At 38.7% G+C, this 22,115-nt stretch overlaps 1 long non-coding RNA gene across 1 annotated transcript in view; it reads right to left on the bottom strand.

Annotated features, from left to right (window-relative positions):
* Positions 1–7,167: 7,167 nt before the first annotated feature.
* The window catches only part of LOC119864737, a 36,649-nt gene continuing 21,701 nt past the window's right edge, over positions 7,168–22,115 (bottom strand). Inside the window, exons 2-3 of the long non-coding RNA XR_005368299.1 lie at positions 8,725–8,872; positions 7,168–7,993 (exon numbers count right to left, since the gene is read on the bottom strand). This is a non-coding gene — a long non-coding RNA (uncharacterized LOC119864737). The remainder of the gene's footprint in view (positions 7,994–8,724; positions 8,873–22,115) is intronic.

The raw sequence follows: 22,115 nt of genomic DNA, 5'->3' as shown, positions 1-22,115 counted from the left end.
ATGAATACTGTGGTAAAAAGAAATCTGGACTTTGGAGTCAGACAAAAATGGGTTTGAATTCCAGCTCCATCACTTATTATCTAGGTCACATTGGCAAGTTATTTTGTTTTTCAGAATGTTTATTTCCTTATCTGTAAAATGGGGCTCTGATTTATTTTGAAAGACTTAAAGATTTTTCTGAAGACCAAAGGAAATCAGATATATATGTGTATACCTAGCATGATGCTTAGTACTTAGTAGCCACCTCCAAAATGGTGATTTCCCTATAGAGCAATGGTTTTCAACCTTGGGTGCACATTGGAATCAAAAGAAAGCTTTTAAATTTACTGACACATGAATCTCACCCTAGACCAATTGAATTGGAATGTCTGAGGGTAGAACCCCAGCATTTGTACTTTTTATAAGCCCTCCAAGGTGATTTGGATATACAGGAGGACTAAGCATCACTCCTATGGAGAAGTGATTGGTAACCCTCACTGCACACCAAAATTATTTCTGGATCTTCTAAAACATACCAATTCTGGGACCTGCCTCCCAGAGAGTCTATTTTAATAGGAGTGGGGGGTCTCAGCATCAGATTTATTTAAAAGCCCCCAGGTGATTCTAGTATATAGTCAGCATAGGAAAAAACCCGCCTTTTTATCCATTTACTCACTTACCGTCCTGACACATTTTATAACTATAAATTAGGAAGAATATTTGCACATCAGAAGCAATCCCTTCTTCACTTAAGCTCTTACCACACTATTTTTCCCGAATAGTTTATTCACATGTATCATAGTTAGTTGTTTATAAATCTAACCTTTATTAAACATGTGAGCTCCTTGAGAAAACAGATATGGTATTTGTCTCTCAGGGGTATGGTACAATGCTTGGATGAGTAGGTGCACATTATTGTTTGTGGAAGATGAGTCTATGCACAGCCTTCTCAAAATATTATAGTCTTATCCATATATGTAACTGGGGTTATAAAAATCTGAGCCTACTATGATCCATTTTCTGATAAGATCAATGAAGCCATTAGGACCAGCGAATCATTTATATATGAATATACACACATTTTCCCCCCTTAAACTAAGTGGGCAGATGACTTTTTCTATACTTGAAAAAATCGTGTATATAGTCTGGAAGTAGAGTTGATTTATAATACAGTTTTATTCAAAGACTCAAAAAATCATGATCTGGTCATTCTCTTTCTTACATGGTTCTCCAAGTTAAAATCATTCTTAGACAAATATTGCCTCCTTATCATAGCCAGATGGCTGCTGAGTAACCAGACTTTATATTCTTTCAGGTTCAAGTTAAACCAGATGAACTAGAGTCTCCTAGAAGTTTAAGCAAAAATCTGGTGATAACTCATTGGCTCTGATTGCATCAGATATCCAAACTTGAATCTTTCTGTATAGGACCAGGAAAAGGAAACATTGTGATTGGCTCAATTGATGTAGTACTTCACCTAAGTCATACAAGACTGATGGGGGCATGGTTTCTTTGAGAACAATCAAAGTACGGTTATCTGAAGGACAACTGGATGATTGGCAGCAAAAACAAAAACAAAAGTAGATACTCAATCTAAGAATCTATTCAGTCAGTTCAATTAAATACAATTTTTAAATTAAAAATTTAATTTCGTTTGTCAAAAAGTTAAAAAAACACTTTATCATATAGATATTCTCATATATAGTCTGCGTCCTAATCTTAAAAGGGATTCAATATAAAAATTACTCATCTGAACACATACACATTTCAAAATATTATGCCATTGTGAGATATTGTTGCAGCTGTTGGCGGAGAACAGCATTATTTCCAGATCCTTCATGATCACTACCTGGCTTTGAGCGCAGACAGAGACACTATGTGATTCTAATTTCCACACTGTAAATATGCAAGAAATAAATCCATCTGTCCAGCCACCCATTCATCCATCCTTCCATCCATTCATCGTTTCATCCATGTAACAAATATTAACATCTACCCATTTAACAAAAACTATGTGTTTTAAGTACTCAGCTTTCTGAGATAAATAAGATAAAGTTCCTTCCCCAAAGGAGCTCTGAGTCTTGAGGGGACAGACATTCGTGAATTATCCATAACAGAGCATGATAAATGCTTTGCTTGAGGGATGAGCAAAATGCTGTAAGAGCACAGATCAAGTGGAGGACTCGGTGAATAGTGCAATAAAGTAATTTCATTCTCAGGAGAAGAGAAGCTGCATTCACGGGTGTAGATGCTACTTTCTGGGGCTTCTTAAAAATCTCTCCAGTCTGTGGTTGACTTTCATAGGAAGAGCCTTCCCTTATCCCACTTGCTTTGACTTGCTTCCTCGAAGCCCAACAACCTATTTGAAGTAGCACAAAGGAGGCACTCTTAGAAAATAAGAAAAAATAACCAGCAACAAGAAATCTGTGCCTCAGAAGGATCTCTGGCCAGGTCATGTAATTTATATTGTATTCTAGGGGTGTACCTGGATGTACCTGGTCCACATGTGCAATAAAATGTAACAGAGGTAGGGGATTCTCCTTTGATGGTATACCACATGGTGTGACTTTAGAGGAAAAGAAAAGCTAACTCCTCAAGTTTCAGTATCAACTCTATACTTTTTCTTTAATGCCTTCATATATTCATAGATATGCCTAGAAAAATAGACTGTGTTAAGCTGCTATCAGGTATCAGTCATTTCTCCCTCAATGTGGCTGAAAGGACTGGTCAGAGGTGGGATTGGAAAGGGAAAAAATATTTGTATTCCATTCAATTAATCTTTATATGGTGCCTTCCGAGTGATGAATCTTTGCTAGTATTTGGAGATGTAGAGATAGATGAATAAGATACAGGTGTGTTCTCAGAAATCCTTAGTCTAACAGGGAAATGGCAGTAAGCAGTCACTGCAGGATGGTAAATGACACGCTAGAGGTGACAGAGCATCATCTCACATGCTGTGGGGCTGGCCTTCTGGAAATAACAGAGTGACTTGGTTGTCTGCAGGTGTTGGCATTTCTCTAGAATTTTGCTGAAATTGAGCCCATGCTTGGACTCTGAGCTAGTTGCAGTACTTGGTATGAACTGATATTTGTCTAAAAGAGTGATTTTTAGACTTTACATGCTTTATTCTGGGAAATGCTTCTCTCAGAAATCATCTTAAAAATAACATGATGACATTGGACACAGCTGAAGACTTGGAAGTTTAGACTGATGAGCTTAAGATTTAGCTGATATCAAACATCGACACAGAGGAATTTCAAAGAGGATATTTGAGAACCAATTTTCTTGAAAAGCTCCTCTCTCCTTAGTGGAATTTAGAATGACCAGGAGCAAATGGAGAGGGGACTATATGAGGGAGATTTTTCCAGAGATTCATTGAAAGGCTGTGAGTTCCTCTCCAAGGTGGCGGGAGTGTGTTCCTCACTTCAAGCCAAGGGCGATGGGGCTTCCCTGAGACCATTCAGGGAATTTGATGTGTGTATCTAGGAGCTGTGGACTGATGACTGACTCCCTCCATAGGACTCCAGCATGAAGGAGAAGGGACTCCACTTCCTTGCACAGAGCCAATTTGAGAGGGGCAAAAGATGCCAACAAGCACATGAGAAAATGCTCTGTGTCACTTGCCATCAGGGAAATACAAATCAAAACCACAATGAGATACCACCTCACCCCAGTGAGAATGGGGAACATTAACAAGGCAGGAAACAAGAAATGTTGGAGAAGATGTGGAGAAAGGGGAACACTCTTGCACTGTTGGTGGGAATGTGAACTGGTGCAGCCACTCTGGAAAACTGTGTGGAGGTTCCTCAAAGAGTTAAAAATAGACCTGCCCTATGACCAAGCAATTGCACTGCTGGGGATTTACCCCAAAGATACAGATGCAGTGAAATGCTGGGATACCTGCACCCCGATGTTTCTTTCTTTTTTTTTTTTAATTTATTTTTTATTGGTGTTCAATTTACTAACATACAGAATAACCCCCAGTGCCCGTCACCCATTCACTCCCACCCCCCACCCTCCTCCCCTTCTACCACCCCTAGTTCGTTTCCCAGAGTTAGCAGTCTTTACCCCGATGTTTCTAGCAGCAATGTCCACAATAGCCAAAGTGTGGAAGGAGCCTTGGTGTCCATCGAAAGACGAATGGATAAAGAAGCTGTGGTCTATGTATACAAAGGACTATTACTCAGCCATTAGAAACGACAAATACCCACCATTTGCTTTGAAGTGGATGGAACTGGAGGGTATTATGCTGAGTGAAGTAAGTCAATCAGAGAAGGACAAACTTTATATGGTCTCATTAGTTTGGGGAATATAAAAAATAGTGAAAAGGAATAAAGAGGAAAGGAGAAAAAATGAGTGGGAAATATCAGAAAGGGAGACAGAACATGAGAGACTCCTAACTCTGGGAAACAAATAAGGGGTGGTAGAAAGGGAGGTGGGCGGGGGGTGGGGGTGACTGGGTGACAGGCACTGAGGGAGGCACTTGATGGGATGAGCACTGGGTGTTATTCTATATGTTGGCAAATTGAACACCAATTAAAAAAACAAAAAACAATTAAAAATTAAAAAAAAAAAGAAATGGGCACATGGGAGAAAGCTGGCTTCAAGCACTTTGCTACCTACCCACAGGGCTACCTCAGCATAAGTTCATGGAATGGGAGGAGCACTGTCCATGTGCTCGAATGAATCTAGGTCCCATAGAACTGAGGGTGCAGTTGATGATCTCCGCTAGGGCATCTAGCTCATTTTGGAACTGGCCTTGTGAAAAGTATAGAATTCATAGGATTTGTCTGTTGGGCCCAGAGACAGCAGAGCTATTTTACAATAGTACTAAGTAAGGACCTTTTGACTCCTCTTACCTCTCTTTCTTCCGTCTTCCACCCTCATCTGAAAGGGAGCAAGGATCAGAAATAACTGCAGCTGGCAAACAAGAAAGCAAGAAGTGATCCTTCTCCAAGGCAGGTTACCTGACTACCATAGGTTCTGGCTGTTGGGGTGGGCCAGGTGGAAGAGGAGTCTTATTCTTGAATATAGATAAAAATTTTGATTAATGTATTGGACTGCATTTTAAAATTTCTGAATGAAGACTGTCCATTTGAGATTTATAACCATGGGATGACCTGAATTTTCCCTCAGTGGCAGGGGAAGACTTATTAGCCTCACTGAGTGAGCTTAAGAGGGCAGTTGGGGACAAAAAAAGAAAAAAAACCCCAAAAACCAATTTTATGACTAAACCCTATGAGTTCTGCATGTTCAGTGTTCTCATTACACATGTGTCCTCATCCATTAAAAGAGGACCCGTAAGAGAGGAACTAAAGCTGCACTGGGAACCCACTAAAACGCCCATGTGTAATGAACAGTGGGTGGGAATCCATCTGGACTAAATTAGCTGAAGTGTGGGTTTGGGCATTGGAGCAGGAAGTGATTCTGAGAGCTGTCTCATGAGGCAGCTGTCCAGAGGAGGAACTCTTTGGGTTACCCAGTTTATCTCAACTCCATTAAAAGCCAGAGCAGGTCTTTTTTGCCTGAAGGGTTTTCTCTGACAAGAGGAGATTCATAATTCATGCCACTGGCTCTTATCTGGCCTGTCACGCATTGTGTTGGACACAGATTCACTGCCTTTTTCAGAATTTGTGTGTGCCATAATGTGCAGAAAGAGGAGGCTGCTATCCCTAGAGTAGCAATTCTTAAATTTGGGGGTTCATCAAAATCATCTGGGGATCTTGTTACAGCAAAGAGTCTGACACTTTTCCCTCAACATCAAATGCTGTTTTAGGAAGTCTGGGGTGAGGCCTTGGAATCTGCATTAATAATGAAGCCCACACATTTCTGAACCAGATGTCCTGATGATCATACTTTTAAAACACTGCCCTGGAGTTTATATTCTGAAGTTAGGGCACTGATGGCATCACACCAGACCTGATAGACTCACATGCACATACGCATCTATACTACAAACTCTATTCCCTGTCTTGTGATTACTATCCCCATGAAATCTTCACAAAACTCTGTGAGATGAGTCTTACATTCTTCCCATTTTACAGATGAAGATAATGAGGCACAACAAAGTTAAGTACTTGCTCAATGTCATGCAACTAGTAAGTCATGGAAAAATGATTGAAACTCAGTAGTCATCTGCTAGGGTTAACCATGGTGCAACATTGCCTCTCATTTTTTTGCAACCCATCTCTTGGTGCAATTTTGTAGGAGAGTTTCAAACAAGTTATAGTTCTTAACTCTATCAAATGTCTCTGACTCTGGTGGCCTAAGGAGTAAGTCATTCCGGGAAGAGATGGGGATGGGACAAGCTTTGTTCAAGGCCTTACACACTCCATAGCCCAATTGTAGAGAAGTTTCCTCCAATGAAAGATAAAGCAGCTCCACCATGCAGAAAGCTTAGTAATGCATCTCAGCACACAAGGAATCTGTTGAAAAGTGAGGGTCATACTAATGACTCATAGGCTTTGCAAATACTGAAAGCCTTTCTCAAGACAGAGGAAATCATGTTCAATAATAATGTGTATTATTATTATCATTATTATTATTATTATTATTATTATTATTATAGCTAATTTCTATAGAGAGCAGAGGTTTGCAAAATTTTTTCTTAAGGGGTAGCTCATAAATATTTTAGGCCTTATAGACTACATGATCTCTGTTCTAGCCACTCAGCTCTGCTGTCATAATGTGAAAACAACCATAGACAATACATAAAGGAATGCATGAGGCTATAAACTTTATGTACAAAAACAGGTTGTCATAGTTTACTGCTCCCAGTATAGAGCATTAGAGTTTATGGCACACTTTCCAGTCCCTTACACTGTTGCATCTAGAAGAATAGGATTCCTAGGGAAGTGAATGACCCACTTGAGGCCACTGGCAGTCTGGTGACACAATTGTAAACCATGCCCATGCATGCTGCTTTCATATGTAGACCTGCAACTACAACCCCAGGCACCACAGGAGATGGTATTGCAAAGATTTTGAAAATGGCTTCTTACATATGGTAGCCATCATGACAGATATGGGATGGCTTTACTGTGTAGAATCTTTACTAAACCAGAATGCCTAATTTTCCTCTTTGCTAGAAATTTAGTATTTACTGTAGTAAGTAAATTACTTACTGCTGTAAGTAATTTAAGGCCAGGGACCAGAATCATTTTTTTTTCACTTTTGTATCTTCAGAATCTAAACCAAGGATCTCAAACTGGGAATCCTACGAGGACCCAGACTGCTAACACTAATAGATATAATCATGGAGTGGTAGGAACATGGACAAACTTAGGGCATATAGCCCATTTCCAAGAGGCAGTGGCTACCTAAGTTGAGACAAATGTTGCCTTGCAGACGTACAGGCCCAGTGCTGCCAAATAATGGTTTTTCCAAGGGATTCCAGAAACTTATATTTTTAATGTGAAATATCCTGATTTTACATATCGGCCATCTGCTTCCAACTGTAACAAAAGGATGGTGCAGATCAACTAAGCAGGACACAGACCAAGTATGAGGATCATATTCTACTTATAAATCACCAGCTTTTGACCTCTTATCTAGCACATAGTAGGTACTCCACAAATGTTGACCAGATGAATGGAATTTCCATTTTATAGATGGGGATATGGAATTCAGTGATTAGAACATGGTTCAGTGCTCCTTCTGTTAAGTGAAATCCAGCTCCTAGGAGCTCCAGCAATCTTTCCTCCTCACCTCTCTCCTTCATTAGAAAGCTATTGACAAATGTTTTCTCAATCAATTACTGTAATCAGTCAGCTGCAACATTTACAGGTCAGGAGAACACATCAACACCTGTCAGGAGGCCAGACAATCATGATTCCCATTTGTCAAATGTGCCGTTTCCCTCATTCCATATGCGACTCCATCCGCAAGTGCAGAGCCTCACAAATAAAGGGCTGTCACAAGGCCCTTTAAAGAAACGGCCAGGAGAAAGGAGATCATGGTAGAAGTGGACCCAGTTGAAAACCTCATGGATACCTCGCCAACTTAAAACACTGACCTGTAATGGAATAATTAAAACAGGCATCAGTATAAGACAGGAGCAACCAAGCTATCTTTGACACAGAAGGGTAATAGCCAGTATGGGGGCGGGGGGGCTTCATTTGTTCATAATCCTAAATCTGGCATTCTCCTAATACCTCCCAGGCTGGTGTGTACCATTTCCCTGTTTCATGGTGCACCCACAGCAGGGGAAGGGAGCAGAGAATGGAGGTCTGCCTTCTATTTCACAAACAAGGAGCCTTCAGTCTGGATTCATCAATGAGTGACAGAATTTCTGGGGAAACCATATGGTGATTATTAAACATTTATATAATGCCATCTGTATACTCCATGCCTCATGAATCATGAATGAGACAAGCGCCCTTCTCAGCAAGCTGAGGATTTCTGTAAAAGTGAAGCAGAGAAAAACAGAAGGCGAGCTAGTGAACAAGGGCCTGTCAAGTGGGCCTGTTGAATAGAAGGGATGGGACTCCAGAGGAAATCTGAAGACACAGGGAGGGAATGGCTTTGGGTTTAGTGGGGCCAGGAAACAGTGCCAGAAAAGCCATAATGGTAATCATCAGAGTAACAGTAGCAACTTTGATTCTTTGAACACTTACTATGGGCTGGGTAGGATGTGAAGTGCTTTCCAGCCACAGTTTTACTTATGCTCATGACTACCATATAAGGTAGGTATTACCACTCACCCCATGGCTTTGAAAACTGAGCTCAAAATGTTTAATGACTTACCCAGTTCCAAGACCTAGTAAGTGGCAGAGTTGGAATTCAGGTCCAGGTCTGTGAGGCCTTAGGCAACCTCTGGCAAGTCCCATAGGTCATGAAGACTCAGTATACTTTTTTATTCCATTTACCACAAGCTGGCTTTGGTGTTAGGCCTCTGAAACAAACATGAGAGATGGCTCTTGCTTTGGTGTTGCGTCCTCCCTGAAGCTTGTTCATTCCCCCCCTCCTCCTGTCCTTAATGGCAGGTGATTGATGGCAGTATAATGAAAATATTGGTAATGATTATTATAAAAATAATGATGAGTACTTTTGAACATTGGTTAACTATGTGCCAAGAATTGTGGTACTTTGTGTGCATATGTTTTCTCCTCTAGTCTTCCTGCAAATTCTGTGTGGTAAGAACAATTATTTCTGTTCTATACTTGGGGAAATTGGGAGGCAGAAAGAATAAGCAGCTTGTCAAAGAATTTGAAGTTACCTTTGCTCCAGTCCAAGTGTTATGCTATAATTGTCAGTGAAAGAAGTGGATTTAGGCATGAAATATACCATCCTTTCAATATAAAGATCTCAGAGTGGGCGAGGAATTAACACCAAATCACAAGGAAGGGAGAGATAGAGGCCACACTGGACCCGAGGTCAATGGACTCCCCTCCAAGTGCTTTCCCCCCTTTTCTTCTTTTTTTCTTAGCTTCTGTAAGCTGCCTCAATGCAGAAGCCAAGAGCAGACATGTCATTTAAGCAAACAAACAAAAAGGCACAAAGAAGCCAGGATGATGTTTGTATTAGACTTTGGAGACCACCTGATTCATAATAGTTGATCTGGACTTAAAAACCAATAAGGTCACCCTTACAACTAACCTGATATAGGTTGGCTCTGACAGCAGTCATTAAGATGGTCAAATAAATGGACAGAAAGGAACAACAACTGTTGATTCCGTGTTACCAGAGGCAGTCTGGCTCACACAGTGCAATTTTTTCAAAGAAGAAAGCCATCAGTCCTGGAGATGTCCAGGATGAGATGTTGGATGAGTCCCCACCCAACATGAGGATCTCTAATTTATTACATGCATATCTTAGGCTAGATTTTTAGAGCAATATGATTTTTTATTTATAGGGGGATTTAAATACGGCATTTTTCAAAGTGTAAACTTCAGATCTAGCCTATCAGCTAGAGTCATAAATCACAGCTGTTTCATTTCCAAATCATTAGGGAGACTGAAAGCTTAAAGTATTTAATTTATCCAAACCACATGGGGTAGTTTATCATTGTGCATGATGTACCATTTTTTTATTTCAATGCTGACTAGTAAAATTTTGAACAAATCATGCTGAGTTTTGAGGGTGAATGAAAGCAATGCAAATCTTCTAAATCTCCAAGTAGTAGGTAACATGAGAATCCCTATGAAAATTTGCAGAAATAGAAGTTTATATAATACTTATGATATCTACCTGATATGACAAGGCAGCTCATATTAGAACCCATTTTGCATGGAATAAGTTGAAGGTTTCTTAAGAGAGAAAAATGTGGTGGGCTGATAGATATGGATGACATGACTGAATAATATGGAAAGAAAATGTCCTAGTCTCTTCTTGGTTGGAAAGGACATTTTCATCCCAGTTATAATTCTCTCTCTATAAATAACACGAATCCTACTGCACCTGCCTTGAAACTTATCTTGGCATGAACAAGCGAAGATCTTTGATTCTTTGATGAGTACTTTTTTAAAAAATTGATTTATAATTCCATGCAGCCTACACTCAAGGACTGGAGCAGTTGGGTTGCTTATCTCTTTTTAAGCTTAAGTGGTATGTATTCATTAAGATAACAAAGATTTAATATGTTAACAATGCTAAAACCTGGGACTTGAGCCCAGATCTATTTTGACTCCAAACAAGGTGAAGCAATTTCAGTGGTACTCAGTGCTTTTCTTTTCAGAGAAAAACAGATAGCTCTAGGCAGGAGTAAGCTGATGTGAATGTAATTTTCTTCTTAACCTAAAATGAGTTAGTGTGTCTCCCAAGTGTGACTCCACATTTGCATTGTTTTTACTTCTGCATTGAAGTTTTCATTTATATCTGTACTCCCATGTTCATTGCAGCATTATTCATAATAATCAAGATATGAAAACAACCCAAGTGTCCCTGACAGATGGGTAGATAAAAGAAATATGGTGTCTACATACAATAGGATATTATTCAGCTTTAAGGTAGAAGGAAATCCTGCCTTTTGGGATGATATGGATGAACCTGGAAGACATTATGCTACATGTAATAAGCCAACCACAGGAAGACAAATACTGCATAATTTTACTTATAGGAGGTAGCTATACCAGTCAAATTCATGGAAGCAGAGAATGTAATAGTGGTTGCTATAGCCTGAGGCAAGGGAAAGATGGAGAGGTTGTTATTCAATGAGTATAAAGTTTCAGTTCTGCTGGATGGACAAGGTCCAGAGGTCTGCTGTACAATGTAGTGTTTATAGTTAACAAGGCCATCTTGTGTATGTTAAAATTTGTTGAGAGTAGATCTCATGTTTAGTACTCTCACCCCAAGGAAACAAAACACAGACACATAAACAACAACAACAACAACAACAACAACAACACTAAAGGGACATTAGGATATGGGAGGTTGGATATGTTTATTACCTTGATATTGGTGATAGTATCATGAGTGTCTGCATATATTTGAACTCATTGAATTGTACACACTAAATATGTACAGTTTTTGTATATCATTTATTCCTTAATAAAGAATTGGTGTTACGCTAGGCAATGGGCATTCTGTATTAGACCAATATGTGTGAAATTCTAAATTGGTGTGCACTGGACCTTGAAGTTATTTCCCAAGTTTGTCCTATAACTTTAGGTGACTCTAAATTTTTATGCAAAATTTCTCTATCAATCTCTATCACCTTTTGTTTTAATGTTTTTAAAAAACATGAACCTTCATCTGCTTTTTCAAAAAGAGATTTATTTACTATTTAACAGAGACTGCATGTGTGAGTGGGGATGGCAGTGGAAGAGGGAGACAGAGAATTTCAAGCAGACTCCTCACTGAGCACAGAGCCCGACATAGGGCTCTATCCCAGGACCCTGAGATCACGACTTGAGCCAAGGGCAGACACTCAACAACTGAGCCACACAGGCGGCCCACTCCAACAACTTTTAAATTGTGGAAGTCATGCAACGTTTCTGAGCCTCAATTTTCTTAGCTGCAAGATGTAGAAAATAATGCCTTCCTTTCTAAATTGGGAAGATTAGAGGAGGTAGGGTAATGTAAAATACTGGCAATAACAATAGTACTAATTATTGAGTTTAAAGTTAATAGCTAACCTTAATTGACCACTTAGCATGATCTAAGCAAACCATGTTTTTCATTTTACATAATCTTCAGTAGAACTAAACAGAGAGGTAGTATTATTATTTTTAAGGCAAGTAAACAGAGACTTAAGAGAGATTAAGAACTTGCCCAAGATCATGGCCTGTTATACATTAACATCACGTAAAGCTTTATGACTTTGCAGTAGCCTTCGACAGTCTTGAAAGTAGAAGAGTGGAATTGTCACACCCAGCTTTGGGACAGGTTGGGGGATGCTCATGCATCTGTGAGATTTTTTAAACTTGGCTACATGTTCCCATGCCTCAGATCTGTCACATCTTATTGAAAATGTTTTAAATGGGCCACATACATCAGCCAACTTTTTGCCTTCTCAAGGGAAGGAGAGCACTAATATTTAATAGGCATCTTCCTATGTTCAAGGCTATGCTAAAAACTTTATTTCATTCCTGTCTTCATAACAATGCTATGTAGTAGGTGCTTATAACCACTTTTATAGGTTTGAAAATTAAAGTGTAGAGAGATTTTTATTTATTTATACTCTGCTTGATTTGCAAAGATTGAATAAAACACATTTATATGCTTATTTAATAAGAGGGGAAATTATGAATATAAGCATAAAAACCAGAATCATGGAAAATATGGTAGGGGAGAAGATGAAAACCAAAAGGTAAATTAGCATTAACATAGATATCATTGGGTCCTATATTGTTATTTAAATTGAGTTCTAGACAAGTCTATGAGCTTCCTGGTAGCCAGGGCATAGAGTAAAATGCAATTAGTTACATGATTTTTCTTGTCCCTAAGGAAAAGAAAAAGTATAATTTAGTATCACAGGAGCAGCAAAGTTCAAGATCACAGAGTTAGGAAGAAATGGAAATACTGGCATTGGAACCAGGGTCTGCCTGTCTTCCAATCCCACATACTTTTGCTCCACCAAAAGCTGTCTCCTACTATGTTGAGCTTGGGAAAAGGGTGCTTTTACTCTGGTTTCTATCAGTACAGCTTTGCCTTCAGCACTCACCTTGTTTCAGTATAATTAAAGTATTTCATCATAGGCAAAAGGGAAAGATGTTAAATTTTAATTCCTGTGTGACGTTAATAATGTGGGCAGGTTTATTAATTTCCCCCTCCAGTTAATACAGGCATGTGGAAGGATGGGGCTTAAGGACCAAAAGGAAGAAAGGGAGAGGCACCTCAGGTTGGCAGGTACCTTTATAAATGAAATGAGCAGATGTGTAAGGAATGATGAGGACAGTGAAGAAGGCAATGTGCATTAGGGAGAAAAAAGAAAGGAAATAAAGAACTGCAAATAAGGTGGTGGCATCTGCTGTGGCCCAGGTAGTACTTCAAGGATATAGGAAGTCTGCAATCAGGGAGGCCTTGAGATATAGGTCCCAAATGGGAATAACCACTCACCTTGGGATTGGGGAGGGGCTTCATACTCTTCCCTCTTGTCCTCTGTTAGCTTGAAGCACATCTCCAACAGAGAATCCTGGCTATCTTACTGCCACTTGATGGCTCAGGAGATGTGGGGCTACATAGTTGGACACATCTGACTCCAGTTGCAGCTTTATTATTCTAGTCTCATGAAAGTCCTTGAATCACTTTCCCTCCTGGATCTTAGTTTCCTCTCCTGTTGTGTGGGCATAACCATCCCTTGGCTTCCCAGAAGGGTTAGTCCACTCCTATAAGTGAAAAGCCTTGGGGAAATGCACACAGTGATGCCAGCATAGTGTAAGGAATTCATGACTGAGTTTCCTCCAGGATTTCTGCTTTCCATGAGAACTCTACAGAGAGGAATTCAGCCTTGTGACATTCACACAAGGAGTAAGCAAAAAATAAGACAAAGCAAGACAGGCAAGTATTAATTTGAATGATATAGCTATTTAATAAATGTGGAGTTGGTGAGAACAGCAGACTGGTTTCCTCTCTCAGGGACCTAGCATTCAAGTGGTCTGAGCTCCATATGTCTTATAGACTTCATTCCTTTATCCTAGTAAATCACTTACTGTGAGGTAAATATTAGGATTCCCATTCCATGAATTAGCAAAATGAAGCTTGGAGGACTGGTGTGATTTTCTGAGGCCAATAAGCGACAGAACCAAGTTGCACCCCAGTCCGTGCTGTGTCCTCCTTCAGCATCTATCTCTGTATCCTTCAAGACTCAAGAAGTCATTTCTAAATTCAACAAAGCACTGGCCAATTGCATACCCTAAACAGGGTGTAAGCTCTGGAAGGAGTTCATGTTCAAGTGAACAATGATTTAAGAAAAGAGACCAAACAAGATATGTTTTGAAGAGCCTCTGGTAGGAATGTCCCCAGCATTCTAGGGGGAGTAGAGAGGAGTAGGCAAGACCAAGAAAATGAAGTTGATTAAACTGCTTACCTACTTGGCACAAGGCTACTGTTAGGCAGATGGAGGGAAAATACAAATAACACTTTGATTTTCTATTGGGATTGCTTCAAAACAGCTTTGCATATCCATCCTATTCAGATCCACCCTTCTTCCACATACCCCTCCACTACCCTACTGCAACCTTCATTATCTATCATTGGGTTTCATTCACAGCTCAGTTTCTGCCCTCCTTTGGGAGTGAGAGTGAATGATCTTTGGGAAGGCAGATCTGACCATGTCACTCTCTGGCTAAATTCTTTTGATAACTTCTGATTAACTTTCAAAGAACAAGTGTCCAAGTGCCCCTTTCCCCTTCCTGCCTCAGGCTCAGACTGTTCCATCATCACACACCTGGTGCAGTCCCTACTTTGCTGAGCTACTGGCTTTTCTCTGTCATTCTAAGCATTCCCCCTCTTTCCGGCTCTTGCTGTTGCCTTTGCCTCTACCTACCCTTGCCTTCTTTTTCCCATTAAATTCCATTCTTCTTTCAAGGAGGAGCCCTGTTGTCAGCTGGCAAGATTCTTCTTGTTAGAATCAGTTCCTGTCCCCTGTATTTCCATTACATTTTGTTGACAGTTCTTGCATTTTAACTTGTCATACGGCTTGACTGGTTTACAGGGACTGAGTGTGGCATGTGTTTGTCTAGCTCCTTGGCATCACTGAGGTCAGGGTCTCTGTCGTTTTTATGTGTATGTCTTCAGTGCTTAGCACAGTACCTGCGCCTTGGGAGAGGCACAACACATTGGTGGAAGTAAACATGGAATCACTCTCTTGGTAGAAAAATAGAAATCACTCTAGTTATTTTAACAGATGGAATTTAATATAGTGAATTGGTTAAATAAATGTGAGAGTACTGCAAAGACAAGAAGAAAAAAATACCATTGAATAATTGCAGGAAGCAATTATGGAGTAACAAAAAGGAAAGTTTGAGGTAATCAGATTTAGGAAGTTTGGAAGGGTTGGGGGGAAAGGGTGCTGCCCAGCTGGCACTGGTGCTTCTTCAGGGCATAGGCCTCAGTTTCCTCATTTCAAAATGCAGATGGATAATCCTTTCCCAGTGGGGTTGTTTTGAGGATTAAATGGGAAATCGATGCAAGAGGATTCAGCACTGTGCCAGGCACATCCTTTAAGAAAGTAAACTATTATTGCCCAAGGTTATGGAGCTGCTACTGAGTGTACATGTAGAGCTTTAGGGCGGGCAGGATCTTGTTTCTGCCCTTGGTTCTGCCACCTTGCCTGTAGGGTTGAGTTGACATGAAGATTATAGATCATTTGTATAAAGAATCAAGAACAACAACAAAAAAGAATCAAGAACAATAACTTCTTAGAATAAATGGAAACTTCATTCTTTCAGTTGTTCAGTCATTCTGCCTCCCCCTGTCAAAAAAAAAAAAAAAAAAAAAAAACCCAAAAAACAAACAAACAAAAAAACCCCTTGGAATAATCCCAACTTCTCTTTCTTTGTCTTATACTTCACAGATGCCATTAGCAAATGCTGTGGCTCTGTCTATAGAACACATCCACAACTGGACCATTTCTCACTACCACTGCTGTTGTGTCTGTACTCTCACCTGGATTACTGCAGGTGCCTCCTACCTGGTCCCCTGCCTCCATCCTTGACCCACTGTTAGCTTAGTCTCTACCCAGCAGATAGGCATCTTGGAGAATGTGAATTTGATCAAGGTGCTTCTCTGCATCCTCCTGTGCCTTTGGAATCTCCTCAGAGCAGAAGCTGGGGTTCTTATAGAAGTTGACAGAGGCTATGGGAGCTGCATACCACACCTTGCTGGAGCTGCATGTGTTCCCTCCTCCAACTCTTCTTTATCACCCTTCTTTTTGTTCATGGAACACTCCCAGAACATCTCAGAACCTTTGCATTTGCTGCCCCCTCTGCCTACGATGCTTATTCTTCTGACATCTGCAAAACTAAGTCCTCATATCATTTGAGTCTGTGTTCAAGGATTGCCTTGTTGATGAGGCCTTTCTTGATCATCTCACGTAGAATTGTACATACTTTTCTTCACCACTGCCACGGCCACTATATTGAGCTAGCTGCCCCTGGTTTGCTCTATGTTGCCCTTACCATGACCTAACCCATTGAAGAGATGAATAATGACTTGGTGGTAGCTCTACTTATTCTCCAAAATCCTGGGATCTAATCTTGCATTGTTGTTTTGCTAGCTGTGGGAATGACTAGCTGTGAATATTATGCTTAACCTTTCCCTGGCAGTGGAATGTGGATAGTAATACATGCTTATAATGTTTTGCATATTTTTGTTTAGTTGCTTGTTTTGTGAGAAGTGAATGAAATATTGTTTCCAAACAGTCTAAACAGGGTGCCTGGCATACACAAGGAATTGATTAATATTAATTGTCTTCCACTTGATTGAATGAATTCCATTCAATTCGGTCTGACAAGCATTTATTAAGTTGTATTTTTAAGTTAAAAAATTCATTTAGAGGTTCCCTTCTAGAAAGCATACATCATTGTGAATATGGAATTAGTTGTGAAAATGAGCATTCACTTAGAATAGGAAAAGAAATCACAACAAATTTGACAAACATAATTAATGTTAGAAAAGTCTAAGATAAATATTTTAATTAATTTTAAAATACAACTTTATGATACTTTTTCTTACTTTTTGGGGGCCTTCCTGCCTTTTGATCTCCTTTCCTAATGACAATAATTTCCCCATAACATTTTCATTAGAGGTCATTGAGAACTAACTTAATCTTTCCTCGAGCATGGTTGATGGGGATTTGTTGTTTATTTTTGATAGTTGGGATGCATAAGACATATGACCTCACCCACGGAGACATACTATTTGTAGTACTAAAGATTGTACCCTACGATCATTAGAATGCTGATATATCCTATTTTGTGTGATTCCAAGCAGAGAAGAAAAAAATGCATAGTGAATTTATAATTGTATTGGCTGCATTGTCTGTATCCTGTCAGGAGACTCACTCTGTTTTGACTGTGCATCTGGATGATTCTTAGAGATCACCTTGACTTTCTCTGTTGAACCATTTCCACTTTCCCAAATAAACACTTGCCTCTCACTGCCTAGAATTGTATTATGAAAGGTTGTCCTAAAGTGTGGAATATTGTTTGGAAAAGTTTAAGATAATCAAGACACTGTAATTTGCTCTTTCTCCATCCTCATCCATAACAAAAAAATATTTCCAATAAAATTTTACTCTTTAATTTAAAAATATTTATGAAATACATAACATTTTAGCTTGATTGCTTATTTATATTAATAGCATTAACAATTCAATATAGAGGAAAAATTTTAAATCATAAAGCATAGTGATCCCAGGGAATGGTACACACACACATATGTACATATCCACTTATCTGTCTATATAATTTTGTTATAGACATGTATGTTGGGATTATCAATGGAAGACCTTAAAGCATGAAAATATATTGTGTTAATAAATATTCTCTGAATCTCAGGAAGAAAATAAAAACATACTTTCAAGGAAAATAGAAATGATAAACAATTTCAACTCTCAGGAAGAAAGTTATACATGTATTGAAAAAAATTAAATGGATGATTGGCTATACCAAATCACCATAACATCTAAATTCACTTAAGTAATTTTAAGAGTGATATAAATACTGAGATTTACAAAGTGCAAGTAATTACTTCCTTTGCAACTCCAATGAAAAATGAAGGATGTGAATTTAAAAATATGCAGAAGGTAAATAACTTTAAAAATTCTTTCATTAAGATATGCCAGTAGCTCATTATCTTATAACATGATAGGCTCCCAAAGATATTCATGTCCCGATCCCCAGAACCTATGAATATGTTAGGTTCAGTGTCAAAGGGGAATTAACATTGTCAATGGAATTAATGTTGCTAATCAGTTGAATGTGTGATGGGGAAATTATTTTAGATTATCCAGGTGGGCCCAATGTAATCACAAGGGCACTTTAAAGAGGAAGAGGAAGGCTGAATAAGGAGCTGCATAGAGATGTGACTTGACAAAGACTGGACTTACTGTTTTTGGCTTTGAAGATATAGGGCCATAAGCCAAGGAATGTGCATGGTCTCTAGAAGCTGGAAGGACAAGGAAACAGATTCCCTTAGACTATCCATGAAGGGCACAGACCTGCTGGCACTGTGATTTTAGACTAGTGAGGCTACGTGGTATCTCTTCTTTTTTTTTTTTTTCTTTAAGCTTTTTTTCTTTTCTTTTCTCTTTTCTTCTTTTCTTTTCTTCTTTTCTTTTCTTTTCTTTCTTTTCTTTCTTTCTTTCTTTTAAAAATTTTTTTTTACTTATTTATTAATGAGAGACACACACACACACACACAGGCAGATACACACGCAGAGGGAGAAGCAGGTTCCATGCAGGGAGCCCGATGTGAGGCTCCATGCAGAGAGCCCTATGAGGGACTCCAACCCGGGTCTCCAGGATCACGTCCTGGGCTGAAGGCAGGGGCTAAACCGCTGAGTCACCCAGGTGTCCCATCTTTTTTTTTTTTTTTTTTTTAAATCCATTTAGCCAACATATAGTACATATTTAGTTTCAGATGTAGTGTTCAATAATTTATCAGTTGTGTATAGCATCCAGTGCTCATCACATCACGTGCCCTCCTTAATGTTCATCACCCGGTTACCCCATTTCCCCACCCACCTCTCCTCCAGCAACCCTCAGTTTGTTTCCTAGAGTTAAGAGTTTCTCACGGTTTTTCTCCCTCTCTGATGACTACCCACTTGATACTTCTGACTTCCAGAATTGTAAGAAAATAAATTTGCAAAGTCAACAAGGCAACAGTGGCTTTGAATGACACACTGGAGCACATGAATTTAACAGACATATTCAGAATATTCCATGCTAAAACAACAAAATACACATTTTTTTCAAGTGCACCCAGAAAACTTTCCAGAATAGACCACATAATATGCCATAAAGTAAGTATCAACAAATTTAAAAAAAAATCGAAGTCATACCATGCATCTTTTTTGATTATAACACTATGAAACTAGAAATTAACCACAAGAAAAATTCTGGAAAGAGCACAAATACATGGAGGTTAAATAACATGCTATTAAAAAATGAATGGGCCAACAAGAAATCAAAAATCATGCAGACAAATGAAAATGGAAACACAATGGTCCAAAATTTCTGGGATGCAGGGAAAGTCGTTCTCAGAGGGAAGTTTATAGCGATAGAGACCTATTTCAAGAAGCAAGAAAAGTCTCAATAAACAAGCCTTACACCTAAAGGAGCTAGAAAAAGAAGAACAAAAAAAAAACCCCTAAACCCAGCAAAAGGAAGGAAATAATAAGATTAGAGCAGAAGTAAATGAAATAGAAACTAAAAAAGCCAGTGAACAGATCAGTGAAACCAGGAGCTGAATCTTTGAAAAGAACAACAAAATTGATAAACCTCCAGCAAGACTCATGAAAAACATAAGTGAGAGGGACCCAAATAAACAAAATTACTAAGAAAGAGGAGAAATAGCAACCAACATTACAGAAATACAAATAACTGTAACAGAATATTTTGAAAACCTATATGCCAGCAAATTAAACAACCTAGGAGAGATGAACAAATTCTTAGAAACATATAACCTACCAAAACTAAAGCAGGAAGAAATAAAAAATTTGAACAGACCAATCACCAGCAATGAAATTGATTGGTAAAACAAACAAAACAAAACACAACTCCCATTATTCAGTCATCAGAGAGAATGAATACCTACCATTTACATCAACATGGATGAAATTAGAGATTTATGCCGAATGATTTATGCCATAGAGATTATGCCACTAACAAGTATTATGTTAAGTGAAATAAGTCAAACAGAGAAAGAAATTATCAGATGGTTTCACTCATATGCCGAATATAGGAAATAGTGCAAAGGACCATAAGGGAAGGAGGAGAAACTGAGTGGGGAAAAATCAGAGAGGAAGGCAAACCATAAGAGACCCTTAACTCTGGGAAACAAACTGAGGGTCGCTGGAAGTGAGTTGGGTGGGAGGGATGGGGTAACTGGGCAATGAGCATTAAAGAGGGCACATGATGTGATGAACACTGGGTATTATACACAACTGATGAATTATTGAACATTACATCTGAAACTAATGATGTACTATATGTTGGCAAATGGAATTTAAATTAAAAATAAAAAACTCCCAGAAAACAAAACTCCAGGATCAGATGTCTTCACAGGCAAAGTCTACTAAACATTTAAAGAAGAGTTAATACCCATTCTTCTCAAACTATTCCAAAAAATACCAGAGGAAGGAAAACTTCCAAATTCATTCTATGAGGCCAGTATCACCCTGATACCAAACCCAGATAAAGACACACACAGAAAATAAAACTAGAGGCGCATATCTCTCATGAATATAAATGCAAAAATCCTCAACAAAATATTAGCAAACCAAATCTAGTAATGTATTTTAAAAAGTCACTCAACATGATTAATTCTTGGGATACAAGGGTAGTTTAATACTCACAAAAAATCAACCTGATCCATGACATCAATAAGGAAAAGGATAAAACCATATGGTCATTTCAATAGGTGCAGAAAAAGTATTTGACAAAGTACAACATCCATTCATGATAAAAAACCCTTTGCAAGGTAGGTCTAGAGGGAACATAATTCAACATAATAAAGGCCTCATACGAAAAGCCCACAGCTAAGATCATACTCAATGGTGGAAAAACTGACAGCTTTTCCTCCTAAGGTCAGGAATAAGAAAGGGATATCCATTCTCAATACTATTATTTAACACAACTGGAAGTCCTAGCCACAGCAATTAAACAAAAAGAAATAAAAGGCATCCAAATTGGAAAGGAAGAAGTAAAACTCCTTATTTGCAGATGACATGACACTATATATAGAAAAAACTCCACCAAAAGAATTGCTAGAACTGATAAATGAATTCAGCAAAGTAGCAGGACATAAAATTAATGTACAGAAACCTGTGGCATTTGCATACACTCATAAGGAAGCAGCAGAAAGTGAAATTAATAAAATAATCCCATTGCACCAAAAACAATAAGATATCTAGGAACAAACCTAAACAAAAAAGGTGAAAAACCTGTACCTTGAAGACAATAAAACACTGATGAAAGAAATTCAAGATGATGAAAAGAAATAGAAAGACATTCCATGCTCATGGGTTGGAAGACAAATATTGCTAAAATATCTGTACTACCCAAAGTAATCTACAAATTTAATGCAATCCCTATCAAAATACCAACATCATTTTTCACAGAACTAAACAAATGATCCTAAAATTTGTATGGAAACACAAAAAACTTCAAACAGCCAAAGCAATCTCGAAAAAGCAAAACAAAACTGGAGGTATCACAATTCCAGAAATAAACCCACTATTATATGGTCAATTAATCTTTGACAAAGGAAGAATGAGTATACAATGGGAAAAAGACAGTCTCTTCAACAAATGGTGTTTGGAAAACTGGACAGCCACATGCAAAAGAATGAAACTGGACCACTTTCTTTCCCCATACAGAAAAATAAACTCAAGATGGATTAAAGGCCCACATCTGAGACCTGAAACCATGAAAATCCTTGAAGGGAGCACTGGCAGTAATCTCTCTAACAGTGGCTTTAGCAACATTTTTCTAGATATGTCTCCTAAAACAAGGGAAATAAAACAAAAATAA

The sequence above is a fragment of the Canis lupus genome, chromosome 13 (assembly GCF_011100685.1).
Source record: "Canis lupus familiaris isolate Mischka breed German Shepherd chromosome 13, alternate assembly UU_Cfam_GSD_1.0, whole genome shotgun sequence".
Taxonomy (NCBI): domain Eukaryota; kingdom Metazoa; phylum Chordata; class Mammalia; order Carnivora; family Canidae; genus Canis; species Canis lupus.
This window is presented reverse-complemented; position numbering and strand designations above follow the sequence as displayed.